Below are 17,236 nucleotides of genomic sequence, written 5' to 3'. Positions count from 1 at the left end.
AAAATCCTTTGTGACCAAAATGTAAACCAAAGACCTGTCTTCCACAAAGTTCAGAAGTCTGTGGCTATCCAACTGCACAGCAGTTCTGTCATCAGAGCAGCTTACCTAAACTCACCACCTGTTAAAGGGGGATGATGAACTTCTGCCCCTTGCTTCCTTTAATTGCACCCTCTATAAAACCGGTTTCATTTCACTCCCTGCTGTTCCCTGGTGTGGGGTCAGCAGGATGCAAACAGCACCCTTCTGTGCTGTGGATTGGGGTCTGATGGGTGAGCAGTCTGCGGGGGTGGGGGTGGGGGCAGGAAGGGTACCGAGGTGGCACCCCCCAAGCCCAGGGCACACTCGCTCCAAGGACAGGCAGCCCCCCCTAAGTCAGCATTTGAGAACCAGAAGATGCTGGTGAGGGCTCCCAGCATAGGGCTCTACTCCATTGTCTGTGGAGGAAAGAGGGTTGATGACTTTGATGTTTATCAAGACGAGTGCTCTATAAATTCATGCTCCCAAAAATTCATGCACTACTATCATGATTTTGGGGTGCAGAGCGCAGGAATTTAGTTGGTGGTCCTAATCCACCAAGCTAATGCAGCTTCATAAGATACTGTCAGCTGAGCTACGGTAGCAACGGGTGTGCTCTGGTCAGCCTGAGTTGCAAAGCAGTTTGGCTAGATAAGCATCTTCTGATACAAAAAGTTTTAAGGGTAGGACAAGCCTTAAATGACTGTTTCTTGTAATTATCCATTCACACAGATCATCTTTTTTGACATACTTTGGAAAAATTTTGAAGTGTTCCCAAGATGTAGGACAAGTGGCTGGATCGTAAGAGCATAGATATTTCAGATCCAGGTGGATAAGTATCTGAACTACCTCAGGCAAGATAAACCCAAAGTTTTGGTCCTCACAAACCAATCACAGAAATGAAAAATTACCGTTATTGTAATATGACTATATGTAAAATGACAAACAAAATATGACAATAGGGAAGTCAGTGGCTTTGTTACATACTCTCATAATCTGGTCCTTAAAAGCTATCTCCTGGCTACATCATTGTTGCAGTGAAATTCATTGCTCTCTTTACACATCTTTGAAACTCTCATGTATCAATGACTATAAGATCAGAGTATGATCATCTTCAAGGAAGAGTTGGTAGCTCACTCTTCGCCAAGGTTGTAGAATGACCAAATCTGGACTTCTGCACACATTGTCAGGAATTTTGTCTGATTTTCTATATTGAGGGATGTGGGGTGGGATTGTGTTTGTGTCGCGCAGAATGTGCTCTTAAGTTCCTGTATTCAGTTAATGCTGTGATCATGCTCAGGAAGGTCCTCCACTGAAGTCAGGGCAGGTACAACAAAATGAGAATTCTGGATTTGGCTTCATTGTCCAAATTCACAGTGTCTGGGAGATGGATAAGCCAGGCTGATACTTACAATGATGCGTAGCCATTCTCAGACAGTTTAGCATAATACGTTATTCCAAAATTCTTTTGAACGTGCCAGCATTTGGACATTCATAAGGTTTTTAACAAAGAACTCTCTAAATGCATTTAAAACCATTTTAAGCCTTGTATCACTAACAAGAAGACCGGAAGAATTAAGTTGCTGTGACTTTGCATTAGTGGCTATGACAGCATACATTCAGTTCTGACATTTACTGTTATTCCCATGACACCCATAAATACTGCAGACAGCTAGCTGGCTGATCACACATTGCTTGGTTTAGCTGCTTCTATAATTTAGGAGGGGTTAAGTTAGCATTTGGAAAATAGAAACTTTTTTACATTTCATATTTATTACTTTGCAATTTTCAAAAGGAAAATCACCCCACACACACCATGTTCTGATCCATCCAGTGAAAAGTTCCTCAAGGACCAATAATTCCTATTGTTGTTAGTCAGTTCTCTAATATTACAGATTAATGTGGAATATCTTTTTCTGACTCCTGTTTGTGGCCTTGCCCATGTGATTTCCTTCACGATATTTTGGGATGTGTCATTTAATCATTCAAGGTCATCACAGACATTTTGCCTCCTGCAGCAGTGAATCCCACAGTTTACTTACACATGTTAAATATATTTCCCAATAATTGTAAAACATGCCGCTTCTTTCCTTTTCTTTCTCTCCATTCGCACTGCCAAATGTTACAGTAAAAGGAACTCTAAAGCTTATTTTTCCTGCTACCATTTCAGCTAGTCCCTGTGTCTTAAAATCTTTGCTTTAGCAAAGCATTTCAAATACAACAATAGCATTGAAGAATATAAAGATGTCATATGTTTGATTTTCCTCTGCTCATTTAAAAAATGTGTTATCTGTATTTTCTGTAATTTCTGGTGGAGGCTGGGCAGAAATCGATATTGCTATTTATGTTTGCTCCTACGGAGAGGTTCTGCCTACCCAGAGCACAGTAATTGTGCTAAGTAATTGAAGTATGGGATTATTTTAGGCTAATGTGTGTTTACTTACTCCAAGTTAAATTTCATCACTGCTACTTCTATTTCCGTCTGAAATATTTCTTAATCCTCCACAATTTTTCACCATCTCTGCTGAAGCACTTCTCCAATAGTATTACTGACTGCCCTGTTTCTGTCTTCTTCCTTCCGCACATCAAATGTCTGGGATTTTTTGGTGTTATCTTAGAAGTTTAATTTCTATCTAATGCAGATTTGGACCATTATATCAGATACTGAGCCAGAGTCATGTGGCTTTTGTGATGAGCAGTCCTGTCTCACCAACCTGCAGGTTCTAGGAGTTGACAAGCATATTGATAGGGGCTTGACTGCTGGTTTTCCAGAAGGCTTTTGGCAAGGTCCTTCACCAAAGGCTCTTAAGGAAATTCAGACATTATAAGGAGGAAGGCAGTTGCATGGTTAAATAACTGGGTAAAAGACAGGGAACAGAAGATAAGGATAAACGTTCAGTAAATGGTCGGAAGGCTGTTTTTCACCTTCATGAGCAACTTAGGAGTAGGTATCAATGACAGATGAGGAATCGATCTTTACAAATAATATGAAGTTATTCAGGATGGAGCAACTGTCAAGGACTGCAGAAGCTGCTAACAAAACTGAGAAACTGTTTAGATATATTTTGCACCCAGTTATTAAATGTGTTGCTTTATTTGCCTCATCTCATAAAGACAGAGTGGGAAAAAGCTCATAGGAGAACAGCAAAGATCAGGGGTATGGAGTATCTTCCATGTGAAGGAAGACTGTGCAGACCAGGACTCTTCAGCCCAGAAAAGCTCCAATATGTGACAGAGGCATATAAAAGCACAAATAGCCAGAGAAGTTTATTGTTTATTTTCTTTCCCTGTGGGACAATTAGGGTTCAGCCAATGAAGCTCGCAGGAGGCAAGTTCACACTGAACAAAACCGGGTGAATCTTTATACAATATGTAGTTAAACTGGTGGAAAGCCTTGCTGTAGGATGCTATGAATGATGGCCATTTACACGATCTCAAGAGGACACTGTGTAAAAGCCTGGACAGGAAATTCTGTTGAGCTAATAAATGCAAAGATTTTCCTGAATCCCTCTGGAGAGGTCCATAAGCTGCACATTCTTGGCAAGAGTGCATACCAGGACGTGTCACTGGAGGCTTTGCATCCCCAGGCACCTGCTGGTGGCCACGACTGGCAACAGGACACAGGGTTAGACACCGTGCAGCCATTTCTTATGGTCTGCTCCCCTCAGGACACTTGGAACAGCTTCTCTTCTTAAGCGACAGCAGATGTTGTGCCTAACTGATGATATCCCAGTCAGCAAAGTTACAAAAAGACCCGTCAGCTGTATATTGAGGCCAAGAAAGTTCAGGCTGAGACACAGGTTTTAAACACGTAAGGTCATTTCTGTTTGGAAGCCTTAGTCCAGCCGCAGCACGCTCCTGCTCACTGAAAGCTTTGGAAGCAGCTAAGATTTCCCTGTGGCTGCTGAGCTCAGCAGAACGGGAACGGTTTGCTCCTGCGGACTGTCCTTTCTTTTGCTAGCTGCATGCTTCCCAAATCCCTCCCTGCTAATGAGGGCCACAGAGAGGCCACCAGGACCCTTCTACTTGTGAAGGAGAAGTTGAGTAATTGCTAGCTGCATGTGCCCCTCTCTCCGTACCCTTCCCAGCAGGTGCGCTGGCTCTTCCCTTGCTACGCAGCCCCTCCTCGCTTCCCCAGTTGCTGCATTGCTGCCCCTACCAGATCTTGGGAGCTCTCCTGATGTTGTAAACTGAAGGAGGGTGGCTATCCTCATTTCCCACTCTTACTATTAATCCTACTCCTCTGTCCTTGTCGAGATACTATTTCCACCTTCGCCCTGCTGATCTCCCACCTTCCAGGGCCGATGTCGCCCATGCAGCCGCCCCTGCCAGGCACCACTGCCTGCACCTGCCTGTGGCTCCTGCTGCTCTCCGCAGACCTCACCTTGCCCCCTGCGGAACAGTGGGGCTTGCTGGGCGGCTTTGCCTCTTTGCTCTGTTTTCTTCTGCCTGAGCTCTAACCGTGGAATTGTTCCTTGCTTTGTGCTTAAGGTTAAGAAGCTGAACTAGTTCCCCAGGTGTTCCTTATTGAAAATGTCCCAAACCCAAAAGTAGTTAAGTATTTATATGCCCCTTGTTACTCCTGAAAGCGAAAGGAAAACACACTTTCCCTACCATTGTCCCTGTTTGACATTTGCCATAGCAAAATTTACAGAGGAGTTTGGTGTATGGCCCAATTGTGCATCATATTTTTAATTTGGAAACACAAGAAACCCAAAGCCTCATTGCCATGAAAAAGTAATGCTCAAATCTGTAAGAATATAAACTATACTTTATAAAACAAGCTCTGCTTTTCTCTCACAGCTCCCATCTCAGGTTGCTTTCACTTGGTCCTTAGTGATAAAATGGCACCATAAACTTGTTTTATGTCCTGCTCTGTAGTAAAGCACAGTGTAGTAGGTGGCAGACACAAGAAATTTATATTCTTAGTCACTTCACTGTGAAAGGTATTGATCACAAATGAGCGGTAGCCTCAACATGTCAAATTTATAAACAGCAGAGAAAATGGAGACGGACCAAAGTAAAGGTATGAAGAAAAGTTCAGTCTTTACCAGCCCCTGATGACTGATGGTGTGATTTGCCTCTGAGTGGTGGAAGGGAGTCAGAGAGGGTCTTGGACTTTCTCTTGTGCTATCCTCCTGCAGATGGCTGGGCTCGGGGCTGGTGGGTGTGCACGTGTTCTTCGCAGAACTCTGCAAGGGAATGCTGAGATGTGGTGCTAGAAGACATGAAGCTCGGTGCACGGCAAATGCTGTGTCTGCAGCTCACTGCTTGCAAGTCCCGATGCAGACGGAAGTGGAAGGGTGAATGATGCACCTGATACTGCAACTGTGACTAGCTGTGGCTTTGGAAAGAGCAGAAAACTAGTCATGCAGTAAGTGTGCCTGAAGCTTTGATCTCCCTATAAAATTATCACTTTTCTCCACTATTGAAATAGACGTACCACATATGCATTAAGCCAAATGGAAGAGAGCATTAGTTTTTGGACTGTCACCGTCTTTAAGCACCAGCAAGAAAAGAGGAATTTGTTTTCCTGCTTCAGATACTACAGATTCTGTGGGACGTTGACATTTTCTTACAAGCCGTCTGTGAACTTACTCAAGAGAAGGGCAAGCTAATGAGGCAAACATTGTTTGCCTTAAGTGTCTGTTTCTCCTGTGTGTCCGGGGGCTGTGACACAGTCCTGCAGACTTAAATGCAACCCCCAACAAACACTAACGATAAAAAAGGAAAGCAAACAGAAAAATCCCTTACCGTCTCAGAGATTTGCTTTTCCTTGCTCTTTCTTCTTACTTCCTCGGTGTTTTCCACATGAAATCCCGTGGCTTCACTGTCACACCATGGGCAAACAAGCAGGGCCGGTCTTTCGCGTTCCTGCACTCAGCATGGTCCCCAAAGCTATTTTGATGGGTGGGCGGGAGGGGTGGGCTGAGCTTGGGTGGCCACTCTGGCTTCCAGATGAAGCTGGATCTCCCTGGTACAAGAGGCAGTCGGCGGCTGCAGAGCCTGGACAACTGACAGACCACCCTAAGCCCCTAACCAGAGAGCTCCAGCCATGGGAGGGATAATAACAGACACCCAGTTGCCTCCCTCTGGAAAACTAAAGGAAGAGGAAAGGCTAGCGCAAAGTTTCTGGAGGTCATAATCTGGGGCATCCTGCTGTCAGTGGGAAGAATTAGTGGCTGCAGAAAAAAAGGATCAATGCAGAGGTCAAGAGTAATGTGGAGAGCTACACACACAGAGGGGAGAGGAGGGAGGGCAGACAGCCTGGAACGTGCCTGGGTCGCAGATGAGCATGAACCAGGTTTTGGTTCGGCCTTGTGGACATCAAGAAAATGATGTGGCCCTGTTGTATCCTGCACAGCGTGTTGTCGGTTTTGTGCGTTGCCTGTGCTGCACCTCTCTGGCCCTGGCTGAGTTAGTGCACAGGCAGAGACCCCCTCTCCTGTCTGGCACGCCACATCCAGCACAGCCCGGACACAGCCTGCCTGCTTCTGGTTCTGCAGAAGCTCGTCTCTTGCCTGTGTGAGACCCTCTTCGGAAAGCTGGCCACCAGAAAAGGCAGTTCTTCAGTACTGAGAATCCTTCCCCTACAGGTCAAAGAACTGTAATTTTGGATTCTCTGCTGTCCTGGGTCTGGCTGGGATGCAGTTTATTTTCTTCACAGCAGCCCACACAGCACTGTGTATTAGATTTCTGACCAAAACAGTGTTGATAACACACCAGATTTTTACCTAGGGCTGAACAGCGTCAACAACTTCTCTTTCTCACTTTGCCACAACCCACACAAGTAAGTTCAGGGTGGGCAAGAAGTCAGGAGGGTACACAGCTGCAAGAGAAAAGGTGGAGCGAGAAGCAGGGCAAAAAATCCTGAGATACCTGCAGTGCAAAAACCTGAGATACCTCACCCTTTTTAAACACATGAAATACTTCTATGCCTGTGCACACACTCATGTAATTAATCAGAATTTGTGCACGTGACCTTATCGTTAACTTGGCCAGCATGCTCAAGGCACTCTAAACAAAAAAGAAGTGTTTGTCAACACAAAGCGCATCAGGTAGTGTGGTCACACGAAAGAACAAGAATCTTCATATGCATCATATTTGCCAAAAAAACTGAAACACAACAAAACCCCAAACTTGCCTCCAGCTCTCAGGTCAATTTTTATCAGTAAGTTGTATTTGTAACATTCCTTATATGCATACCTTCCTTCATCCTCAGATGTTTCACTGGAAGTGCTATCATCCGGTACTTGACCATGATTGCCACTGGAAGAGCTCATCTGCTGATGAGCCCTCTGCTTTGAAGGCTGTCTTTTACTTTTGTTTGCAACTTTGGCATTCAGGGCAATTTTACTGCATTAAACAGAAAGAAAGAAAAAAATCACCAAGTGAGTAGGTTTGCAAAAAATATTTCTGTGAAACAGATATACTTAAGATGATGTCCAGAAACAACTGAGACAACAAATATCTATGATAAAATCACAGACCTGACTGCAATGATCATGAAAGATACCCAAGTATTTAAAATCCTTGCCCTAGGAGTCAGGGGGACACATGGAATCTGAGCTAGATCCAGGTTAAGCTGGACTATATCCAAATAGCCACAGTACAGAAAGCATCTAGAGCAGAGAGGTTCTTCATCTTTGAAGAACAGACAGGAAAAAACTCCTGCTTAGGTTTACATTAAAATATGTGTGCCTTCTTTAGACTTTTGAGATTGGTTTGATACTATCATCTTTTCCTGACAAAGGGCATATTAACTTAATGAAAACACCAACTGCACAGAGATCACTAAAATCACCTAAAAAAGGGAGTAGTAGCAAACCGCAAGTTCCTACTTTTCTTTTCTAGGTGGCCATTTCCTACAAAAATAACTGCTTTTTCTAGTCTTCAGTTCTGGTTTTGAAGATGCATTTTGCCTCAGTATTGACAAGGAAATCACAGGAATTTGGGTGGGGGTTTACTTTTTTTTTCCCCTTTTCTTTTTTTAGAGCAGGCAATAAATTTGAACCTCCATCATGCACTTCGTGTTTTCTAAAAAGAAATTTTCTTCATTTTTTGAGAAGCAGTGGACTACTCACTATGGCTTTCACCACTGAGGAAACTACTTCAACTACTACAGTATTAGAAAACCTAAGACACTTACATAGTACTACAAATAAGAATTAGAGATTATTTCCTTAGCTTACCATTTCATTGGCATTTTAATCAATTTTGAGCTCTCCCCAGATGAAAAACTCTTTTTGTCTTTTTCTTCTATCGTGTTTTCATTCTCCATTTTCAAACAGTCATTCTTCCTTACAGTAATCTTTTGTTTCATTTGCCGATTAGTGATGTTATTTAATTTATCCACACATTCCTGTTTTGCCACGGCCTGCACTTTTGAACATCTTTGTTTGCTTTTTTCGTTCTCAACCTATAAAAACAAAGTTAAGCTTCATGTATTTCTAGAAGACAGAAACTCCACATCCAAGATTGATTAATTCAGGGTTTACCCCTGAAATAATCTAAAATGAAATATTTTTTTTAATTCATAGAGAAGCATTTTCACAAAATTACACTACAAAATGTATTACGCCATTGAAAGTACTTTGAATTCACTCATGATGCAAGACATAACAAAAATACAGCCCTTAGAAAGAAAACAGTATCTTAAAACATGAACAACAAAAAAAGTGAAAGCATTACTGATGGACAAAGAGTTAGGAGGACTGCACAATGTTAGTTGTAACACCACCAGAAAAAAATCAAGTGGAACTGTGCTGGGCTACTGCTCCCTGAACAAGGGGAGGAAAGAAAAAAAGATCCCAAACCCACAAACACAACTGGTTTCACAGGAAAGAGGAATTTTAGTGAAAGGCAATGAAGACACACCATGCAGATATCACAGCACATGAATTATTAGTCAAGACCCTGTTCAGAAGCTATTTTCATTCTTTGATTCAGAATCAGAACCGATAGAATTGTATGGATTTCTTTTTAAGGGAATGAAGTGATAACTACTTGCACTGGAACCGAATGCCACCTACTGTTAAACTGGAACAATAATGCATTCCGTTTTCCAAAAATGGGGAAAAAGACAACTCTCCACTGCCCTCTTTATTCACCAGTCACCTATTTCCATTAGAACAAAACCCGGTTTGTAGGAAGCATCTTCCCTTCATGAGGAATAGCTCAAGTGAAGAGGAAATATTCTGCCTGGCTCCAGAAGGCTGCGGGTCTCCCCAGGCTCTTTTACACACGCTCCATCGCTGCTATTGCTTCAGCAGCGGTTTTACCTCCCAACAGAGACCTCCTTAAAAACATGTTCTGACTTTCCTGAACAGTGGATTGTATCTCACAGTTTCATTGATTTGGACAGCAGAATCCTGCAGTTTCCATTGAAGCTAACGAAGACTGTGTGCTTTCAAAACCAAGCACGTTCAGCACCTCCACCATAACTCTGAATTAGAGCTATTGCCTAAACCACTACATGCTGCACACGCTGCCCGTGCCCGCCCTGGCTAGCCCAGCCCTGTTTTACCGATTCATCCAGGCACTTGCATCAGTGCGTCTGACTTGGTGAATTTACACATGAGAAACCAGGCATTTCTGACCAACACCCATGCTCTTTAACTGCACTGGTTATTTTTAAATTGATGACACATTACTAATAGTCAAAATCACATACACCACAGATTTTCCCTGAATTTCTTCATAGAATCACCTGTGATTGCTGTTGTCAAATAACATGACTGCTTCTTTCTTTACCTGCAGAAAGCTTGGCACAACACGTACAATACTGCACAACATACAGCTCCATCTGACAGTCAGACCAGAATGACCTTCCTGCAGTGCAGGCGGGCTGCATATCTCCAGTAGCACCCACAGCCCCAGCCTGCACTGCCTTAGAGACAGCAAAGATCCGCGCTGACGAGAAACGCTCTCATGCCATGGCATTTCACCTTGTCCACGGATTTGAAACACGGGTTGCTTTGCGAAATTTAATTTTATAGTTTCGTTCCAAGGCAAAACAGACTGTCCAACAACTTTTGACTTACACTAAAAACCATAAATATCCACCTTCCATATGAACGGATACATGCCAGGATATGTACTGCTGATGAATTTTTTCGCATGTTGCTGGGGAGCAATACCTGCACGTGTTCATCTTTTTGTCCATCTCTACTGGGATTCCTTCTAGCTGGGTACGTTGCATCTCAGGGTTGTATGGAGGGGATTACCTCCAAGCAGCGGGACAGATCACCAGCCACCCCTGTCGCTCCTAAACTGCCTCTGCTGAGCATCTCAGTGCGTCCCAGAGTGGTGGCTTGCTCAAGAAGAGGTGGCCTGTGATGGCTCCTCTCCAGTGCACATGCCCACAGGACCACCGAGCAAAGGACTATCCCACACCATCCTTCCCCACTTTGAGAAAGAGAGCACGTACGCATCTATGGCTAATCTCCCTTCTGAAGCAGTACAGCTCAGCTGAGACCTCAGACTGCTTTTCTGCAGCACCTGGGATTCTTACCAACACTGTCTCCATGAACTCTACCCGGACCCAGTTTTGTGCAGAGGAGGTGTTTACTGCCGCATGCACAAGAGCAACGGCAAGGGCAGGCAGCGCAGCGATCTCCTGTTACCGAACGTGCTGCTCTGGGACTCCCAAACAGGGGGTCAGTTAGATCCCTGGCAAAGTTCTCCAGCAAAGCCACCCGTGATTTGTATCCACCTCAGCTGTACAAACACGGTGTAAACAGAAGCAGAGCGGCTCTTTACCTCCAGCACTGTATGTCCCTTTCCTTCCCATGTCACCACCACCTGTAAAAGCGCTCACGGAAATGAGCAAACCCCACCCGCCAGAAAGAGGCAGGGCTTTCAAAGGGAAGGAGGGTATTCAATGGGAAGCTGCAGATGTGCCCTGCCTGGAGAAGGCACCACTGGCAACCCCTCCTCCGTGAGCTGGGGAGATGCAGAGGGGGCAGGAAGGCAGGCGTCCGGGAGTAACTAGAAGCCCTGGTTTGCTACTGCTGCAGTAGCCCTGGCTGTGGGGACAATAGAGCTCGCCATGAAATGACGATCAACCAAAATATTTCAGAGGGGCACAGCAGGGAGCACAAGCTGCTGGGCGTCAGCAAAGGGCTGTGCTCAGCTTCTCTGCGGCAGGTTGCCATAGGCAAGGTGAACACGAAGCACAGGGAGGATCTGCAGTTCTACCTGCCTTGCAGGGGCTTGGCCTGAGCTCCCCCTTTGCAAACCAAGTCACCCTCCCACCACACGGCACAATCTCTGCTTAATGTATGTCCCAGCAACTGGGGTACCCCATGCAGAGAAATCTGAGAGGTCCCCCCTGGTCACAGCTCTAGTCATCAGTGGTTCCAACAGCGTCTGATGCTCAGGGTGTCCCCTGCGCCAGTGGTCCTCCCTCCAGGCGCCCCTCCTCCTCTCCATTTGCCCCGGAGTAGACGAACTCAACATAACACCCATTCTGGGGAGATTTAAGCCCCGAAGAGCTCAGAACTGGCTGAAGCCAGCACAAAAGCCTATCTTCTCTCTGAGAGTTGCAATGTCCTTACACCCTCCCTGTCCTTCCCCTCTAGATCAGAAACCAAACAGGGGAAGCGGTGCACGCAGATACACAGAGAATACTGAATGGGACACACTGGCTCCTCTTCCAACTCCTTTATTGTCTCAAAGGTGTTTTCATTCTGTTGGAGGAAAAAGAGAGAAATATGTATAGTCCCCAGGTTTATCCCTAGTAAGCACTTTCACATGTTCATTTAGTAAAGCAGATTAGATTGATTCCTCAGATATTTTTTTTGGGGGGGGGGATTATAATGAACTCATTCAGTTTTTAAATCAGGCTTAGGAGCCGTGACTCACTGGCTGCGAATACATGTACACACATGCGTGTACAGGACAGCACAGAATACTCTATTTACTCATATGGGTCTGAAAAGACATTTTTTTTTTCTATCATTTTTTGTTCTGTGCATCATTTATGGCTGGACTGCATGGACAAGATGGTTTTCTTAATTCTGTGAAAACACTTGCATCTATTGACGCCTGCACCTCTAAACATAGTGATATGGTCATACAGCCAAATTTGCAAAGCCGGTAACTGTTCTTACACCATTCTGGGCATAGCAGACACACCCATAGAAACACCCCTAATGGTCATGCCTATTTACACATTTATTTCTGCTATTTCATCATCTGTAAAGAACAAGTGCTCCTTTCCTCGACCTGTTTCAGAAGAAATCTGAATATTTAAGGAATTAAAAACAGATGAGTCGGCCAAAGGAAAATTTAAACATACTTACTTTAACAATGCCAAGGTGTTATTACTAAAATGCAAGCACTTTGACAGCAGGTATCTTATGAGCGCTGTGCAAAGTGACAGAGAAAAGCCTCAAGAAAAATCTACCAGAGTTTGGGTTAATACACTAAATCCCAGCACAATGGTTCAAGGGTAAGGGCACTTTAAAACAGAATGTGTCCTGAATCATGTTAGGAAGAAGACAAAGAACATATCCTGCTGGGAAGATCATTAATGATTAGGAAAACTTGACCAGGCTACTATAAATTTGTCCCAGGTTAGAAAAAGCCAAGAATCTTTTAAAGGACACTACAAAAAAATAACATTTAAGACAAAAGGCAGCGTAGTAACAAATGGAATTAAAAGGAGTCCTAGAAAGTAAATCTTTCAGTAATAAGCAAACAAAGCTAATAACAATCTAGGGCATAGAAAAGATTAGTTCAGCAGCAGGATGCACAGCAGATAGGAGAGCAAATTAGTTCTGTTTTACCAAAACGTAAATGGAGGGGGGAAAAAAAATTCAGAACTTAAGTGTTTCTCTTTATTTTTCCTGCATCTAATTTTTAACTGTTAAGAGAAATAACACAAAAGCTTTATTTTTGCTAATGCCAGGCAACAGGAATCTGGAATTTAAATTAATCCTTCACACACTGCCATTTGGGGATCATTTCTACCAGATCCAACAAGGATACAAGGGATAGGACAAGAGGAAATGGCCCCAAGTTGCCCCAGGGGGGTTTTAGATTGGACATTAGGAAAAAATTCTTCACTGAAAGGGTTGTCAAGGACTGGAACCAGCTGCCCAGGCAAGTTTCAGGGTGGCCTCACCATCCCTGGAGGCATTTCAAATATATGTAGATGTGGTGCTCAGGGACACAGTTTAGTGGTGGACTTGGCAGTGTTAGGTTAATGCTTGGACTCAATGATCTTAAAGGACTTTTCCAACCTAAATGATTCTATGATTCTACACTGTTCAAAATTACCTACAGTCTTCCGTCAAAAAACAGGGTTTATACTGCTGTTTCAATTGTACTGGTTATCAGGTAATCCAGCCTCGTAGCACTCTTTAATTTAAAGTTTACAAGCACCAAGATATCCCCCAGTGACTGCACTTTAGCTAGTTTGATATTAAGCTATACATTTTTCTTAACGTGATTAGCAGCATATCTCAAGCTATGTTTGAACATATTCTTAGGTGAATGGGAGATACTATCAGCTTTTCATTAGACAGAACATGTGAGTATTTTAAAAAGCCAAACTCCAACAGAATACACAGCACAAGCATGTGTTTCTGCCAAGGTATTTTCTATTAAGCAAATCAAATGCACATGTTCATTCTCTCCCTCTTCTGTCCATACTTAAAATCCAGGCAAATTTGCAGAACAGCGCAAAGAGCAAGGTGTTAGAACTTAGAGAGAAGACCCACAACTTCTCTCGCACATGCTCTTCTGCTACCTGTAGCTACGTGCTTACCTTTGCACTCACATTTGTTACACAACACACTTTGGTGCCCGGGAATTTGATTGATTTAGATTCGCCCTGACAGAAGCAAACCTTTTTTTTTAACCGTTTGACCTTGTTTCACTTCTAACTGGAAGATCAGTCCTGCCAGGAAGGAGAGGTGAAACCTCACGACAGCTAGAGGGTGAATAATCTCTCTTCAAACTTTAAAACTCTGTGTATGAAGTTTCCTTTACAATTTGTACTCCACCTGGCTATTAAAAATGTATGAAAAGCACAGCAAGAAATCAAGCCGACCGTTAGTACAGAAGGTGCCAGCAGTTCCTCCTCGTTTCGCGAAAATCCAGCCCTCACACTGAGGCTGCGGGACCAAATCCTGTGCAGCTGGAAGCGGCAGCGAGCCCTGGCCCCGGGGAAGGGCAGCTCAGCACCCTGCAAGGACGAGGCGCATCGCTCCGCTCCCCGCCACCCCGGGATGCCACACAGCCCCGACGCCGGGCAGCGGCGGCAGCACGGGCTCGCTGACGGTAACGGCGACCCTCCTGCCTCCCCCGAACGCGTAACGAGAGGCGAAAGCACCGTCCGGGCCGGCGGCCAAAGCACCTGGAGCCGCATCTCCCACCCCGGCAGGCCCGCCACCCGCCGGGCCGCCACCCCCCTCGCACCCAGACGGGGGGCGAGCCCCGGGAAGGGCCGCTGTCGCACCGGGACGTCGTGCAGCCCCTCCGAGCACCGAGGCCGGCCGGGGCTGGCAGCGACCGTCTCCTCGGGACCTGATGCTGCCGTCCAACGGCCGGATCCCATCGCCCGCCGCGCAACGGATCGAGCACCCGCACGGCCGAGGGACCAGCTACGCGTGTCTGCGGGGACGGGAGCTGGGGGGCAAACCCACAAAGCTAGCACAGCTCTTTGCAACAGGAAAATACTTTATACACCTGGAAAAACCGTTTACAATGACCTTTAGTCACACTTAATCCTCACTGGGTCTTACGAGCCTCGTCCCCATTTAAAGGCACAGCGGTCTTTACTTTCACTCAAGTGTTCATGCACAGTTCAAGTAATTTCTGTTTGGTCTCATTACCCAATTGGTTCTCCCTGAGCTTACCTTATGCCCCAGCTTGACCCATGGCGTCTGTTCCCTCTCCCGAGGCCGTGTGCTGCCAAGCGCCTGCGACACGCCTGTCCTCCGGACCCTCTGCTGTGCTTCGCTGCAGACCCTCACATCTTTTCTCTACGTCGCCACTTAAGGCGCAGAGCTGCCTTCTGCTGACCACCTACGTGCAAGCCGTCGGTCCGCAACGCTTCCCGGGGCGCCGGGGGCTGCCTGCGGCGCGGCGCGGTGCGGGGCCGGGGGCGCCTCTGCGGGTGCTGCCGGCGGCTGAGGCGGAGCCGCGAGTGCGGAGCCGCGGCGCAGCCCCCGGGTTCGCCCCCTGCGCAGGGCTGCCCGCTCCCTTCCCTGCGCGCTCCCCGGCGCTCGCCGCCTCGCTCCGGCCTCTCCCGGAGAAGGGGTCCGCTCTCCGGCTGGCCAACGCCTGCCCCGAGCCGGGCACGGCCAGCGCCGCCGTCGCAGGAGCGTGTCGGGGCGAGGGGCGGCGGCGAAACGTCTCGAACCTCGGCAGCGACAGCCCCGACCGCGCGGAGACCCAGCAGTGAGCCCGGGCCCCCCACGGGAGGCGGCTCCGGCTGACCGGCACCTTCACGCCGCACTCGCGGCCTCTGCCGCGGTCGTGCCCGTCCTCCGCAGCCGCTCGGGGGGCGCCCGTCACCCGCAGCTCCCCCGGCTCGCCCGCGCCGCTCCCGCAGCCGCCCCCGGGCAGGGCGGGGGGGGACGGCGGAGCCCTCCCCGGCTGCCGTGCGGGGTCTGCGGCCCGGGCACAGCGGCCCCGCCGGCGCACCCCGCAGCGAGCGCACCGCGGCGCCGGGGGGCGGCCACCGGCTCCAGCCGCCGGCTGTCCCTGACGGAGGGGCGGGCGGGGTCGCTCCAGCCCGCGGCACCGGTGCCGGACCGCCCGCCGGCCGGGAGGGGTGTCCCCCCGCCCCGGGTGTCCCCCCGCCCCCCGAGCCGCCCCCCTCTCGCAGCCCGGGCTGCTGCCGAGCTCCGCTGCCGAGAGCCCGAGGGAGATCGCTGCCCCCCGGGCCCCGGTGCCCACCCGGCGCTGGAAAAGCGCAGCCCCCTGCGGCGTGCTTACAGGCACCAGGGGCTGGGGGCTGCCTCTGCCTGCCTGTGCGGGTGTGTACACCGCATAACCTAGCGCTGACCCTAACTGCATGCACACGTGTGTGTGGCGGGCATGCCCGCTCGGCACGCGTGTGCCCACTGGAACACACTTTCTTGGCCGCAGCCGGGGCGCGGGGCTGCAGCAGCCTCCCCTCTCTCCTGGGCTGATACCTCTGGGAGGACAGATTTGCCTCCAACAACGAACATTAAAGGTAATGCTGCGGAGAGGCAAAACAGTTCACTGACTTACACCCAAGCTGGTATTTCTACTGCAAATGCCTACTCTGTTTAAATCATTTCATTACATCATACTGACGTGCGGAATTAGACTCTATAACTCGAAAGTTATAAAGTAGGTATGTTTATTGAGCACAGATGCACGGGGGATCGCTCCTCCACAAGCGTGCATGCCTGAAGTGACGAACCATCTCACAGTTCGTTACCTAAACCCGCTTACTCTCACTTAGTATGTTAATTAGCTTATCAGTCCGTTGCCTGGAATGTGGTGGTCTTGCAGGTTTGTAGGTGATTCAGTGAACCTTTTTTACCTTCTTGTTTCTGCGCAGACTCTCTTCCTCGATAGACTAATGAGCATGATTCAAATTCCTTGTTTAGGTAGCGTTATATACACAACAGAAACTTAGGACCAGATGGCCCTTATAACAAATCCAAGGACCTTGTGTCTAGTACATCCGTGGTGCTGACACTTAAGGGTCTTGGTGTATTCATCATGTTGACAATAAGGGTCCTTGAACACCTCCCAGCTTTGAATAATTATATATAAGCACATCATTTTCTAAAAAAGTAGTATACCATTCATCACTCATTGTACGTAGCTCATTATTCAATCCCCCCTGTTCTAAAAACTATCATTATGCTCTCTGATCATTATGCTTTCTGATCATTCTTCGGCAGCACCAAACAGAACATTGAAGTAATAAGGAGTATGTAATTGCCAATCTATTCCCAATACTGTACTCACTTGTTGTACTATTTTGGCACAAAAGTGTGAGTCTCTATTGGAAGAGATTGTTGCCGGAACCCCAAAGCGGGGGATAATTTCATTTAACAATCCCTTCGTTACCTCTCTTGCTTTATTTGTTCGACAAGGAAAGGTTTTTGGCCAGCCTGAAAACATATCAGACATAACTAATAAATATTGGTACCCCCCTTTTCTTGGGAGTTCGGAAAATCATCTTGCCACTGTTGTCCTGGATAATTTCCTCTACTAATGTTCCCTA

At 47.0% G+C, this 17,236-nt stretch overlaps 1 long non-coding RNA gene across 1 annotated transcript; it reads right to left on the bottom strand.

Moving 5' to 3' along the window:
• Nucleotides 1-7,225: 7,225 nt before the first annotated feature.
• Nucleotides 7,226-15,123, bottom strand: LOC129736294 (uncharacterized). The gene is made up of 3 exons (XR_008732666.1): nt 14,883-15,123; nt 8,208-8,434; nt 7,226-7,371 (listed from the first exon to the last, which is right to left on the bottom strand). It is a non-coding gene; the product is annotated as an uncharacterized LOC129736294 (long non-coding RNA).
• Nucleotides 15,124-17,236: the final 2,113 nt, after the last annotated feature.

The sequence above is a fragment of the Falco cherrug genome, chromosome 5 (assembly GCF_023634085.1).
Source record: "Falco cherrug isolate bFalChe1 chromosome 5, bFalChe1.pri, whole genome shotgun sequence".
NCBI classification, from domain to species: domain Eukaryota; kingdom Metazoa; phylum Chordata; class Aves; order Falconiformes; family Falconidae; genus Falco; species Falco cherrug.
The sequence above is the reverse complement of the archived record's forward strand: the minus strand, read 5'-3'. Positions and strand labels throughout refer to the sequence as shown.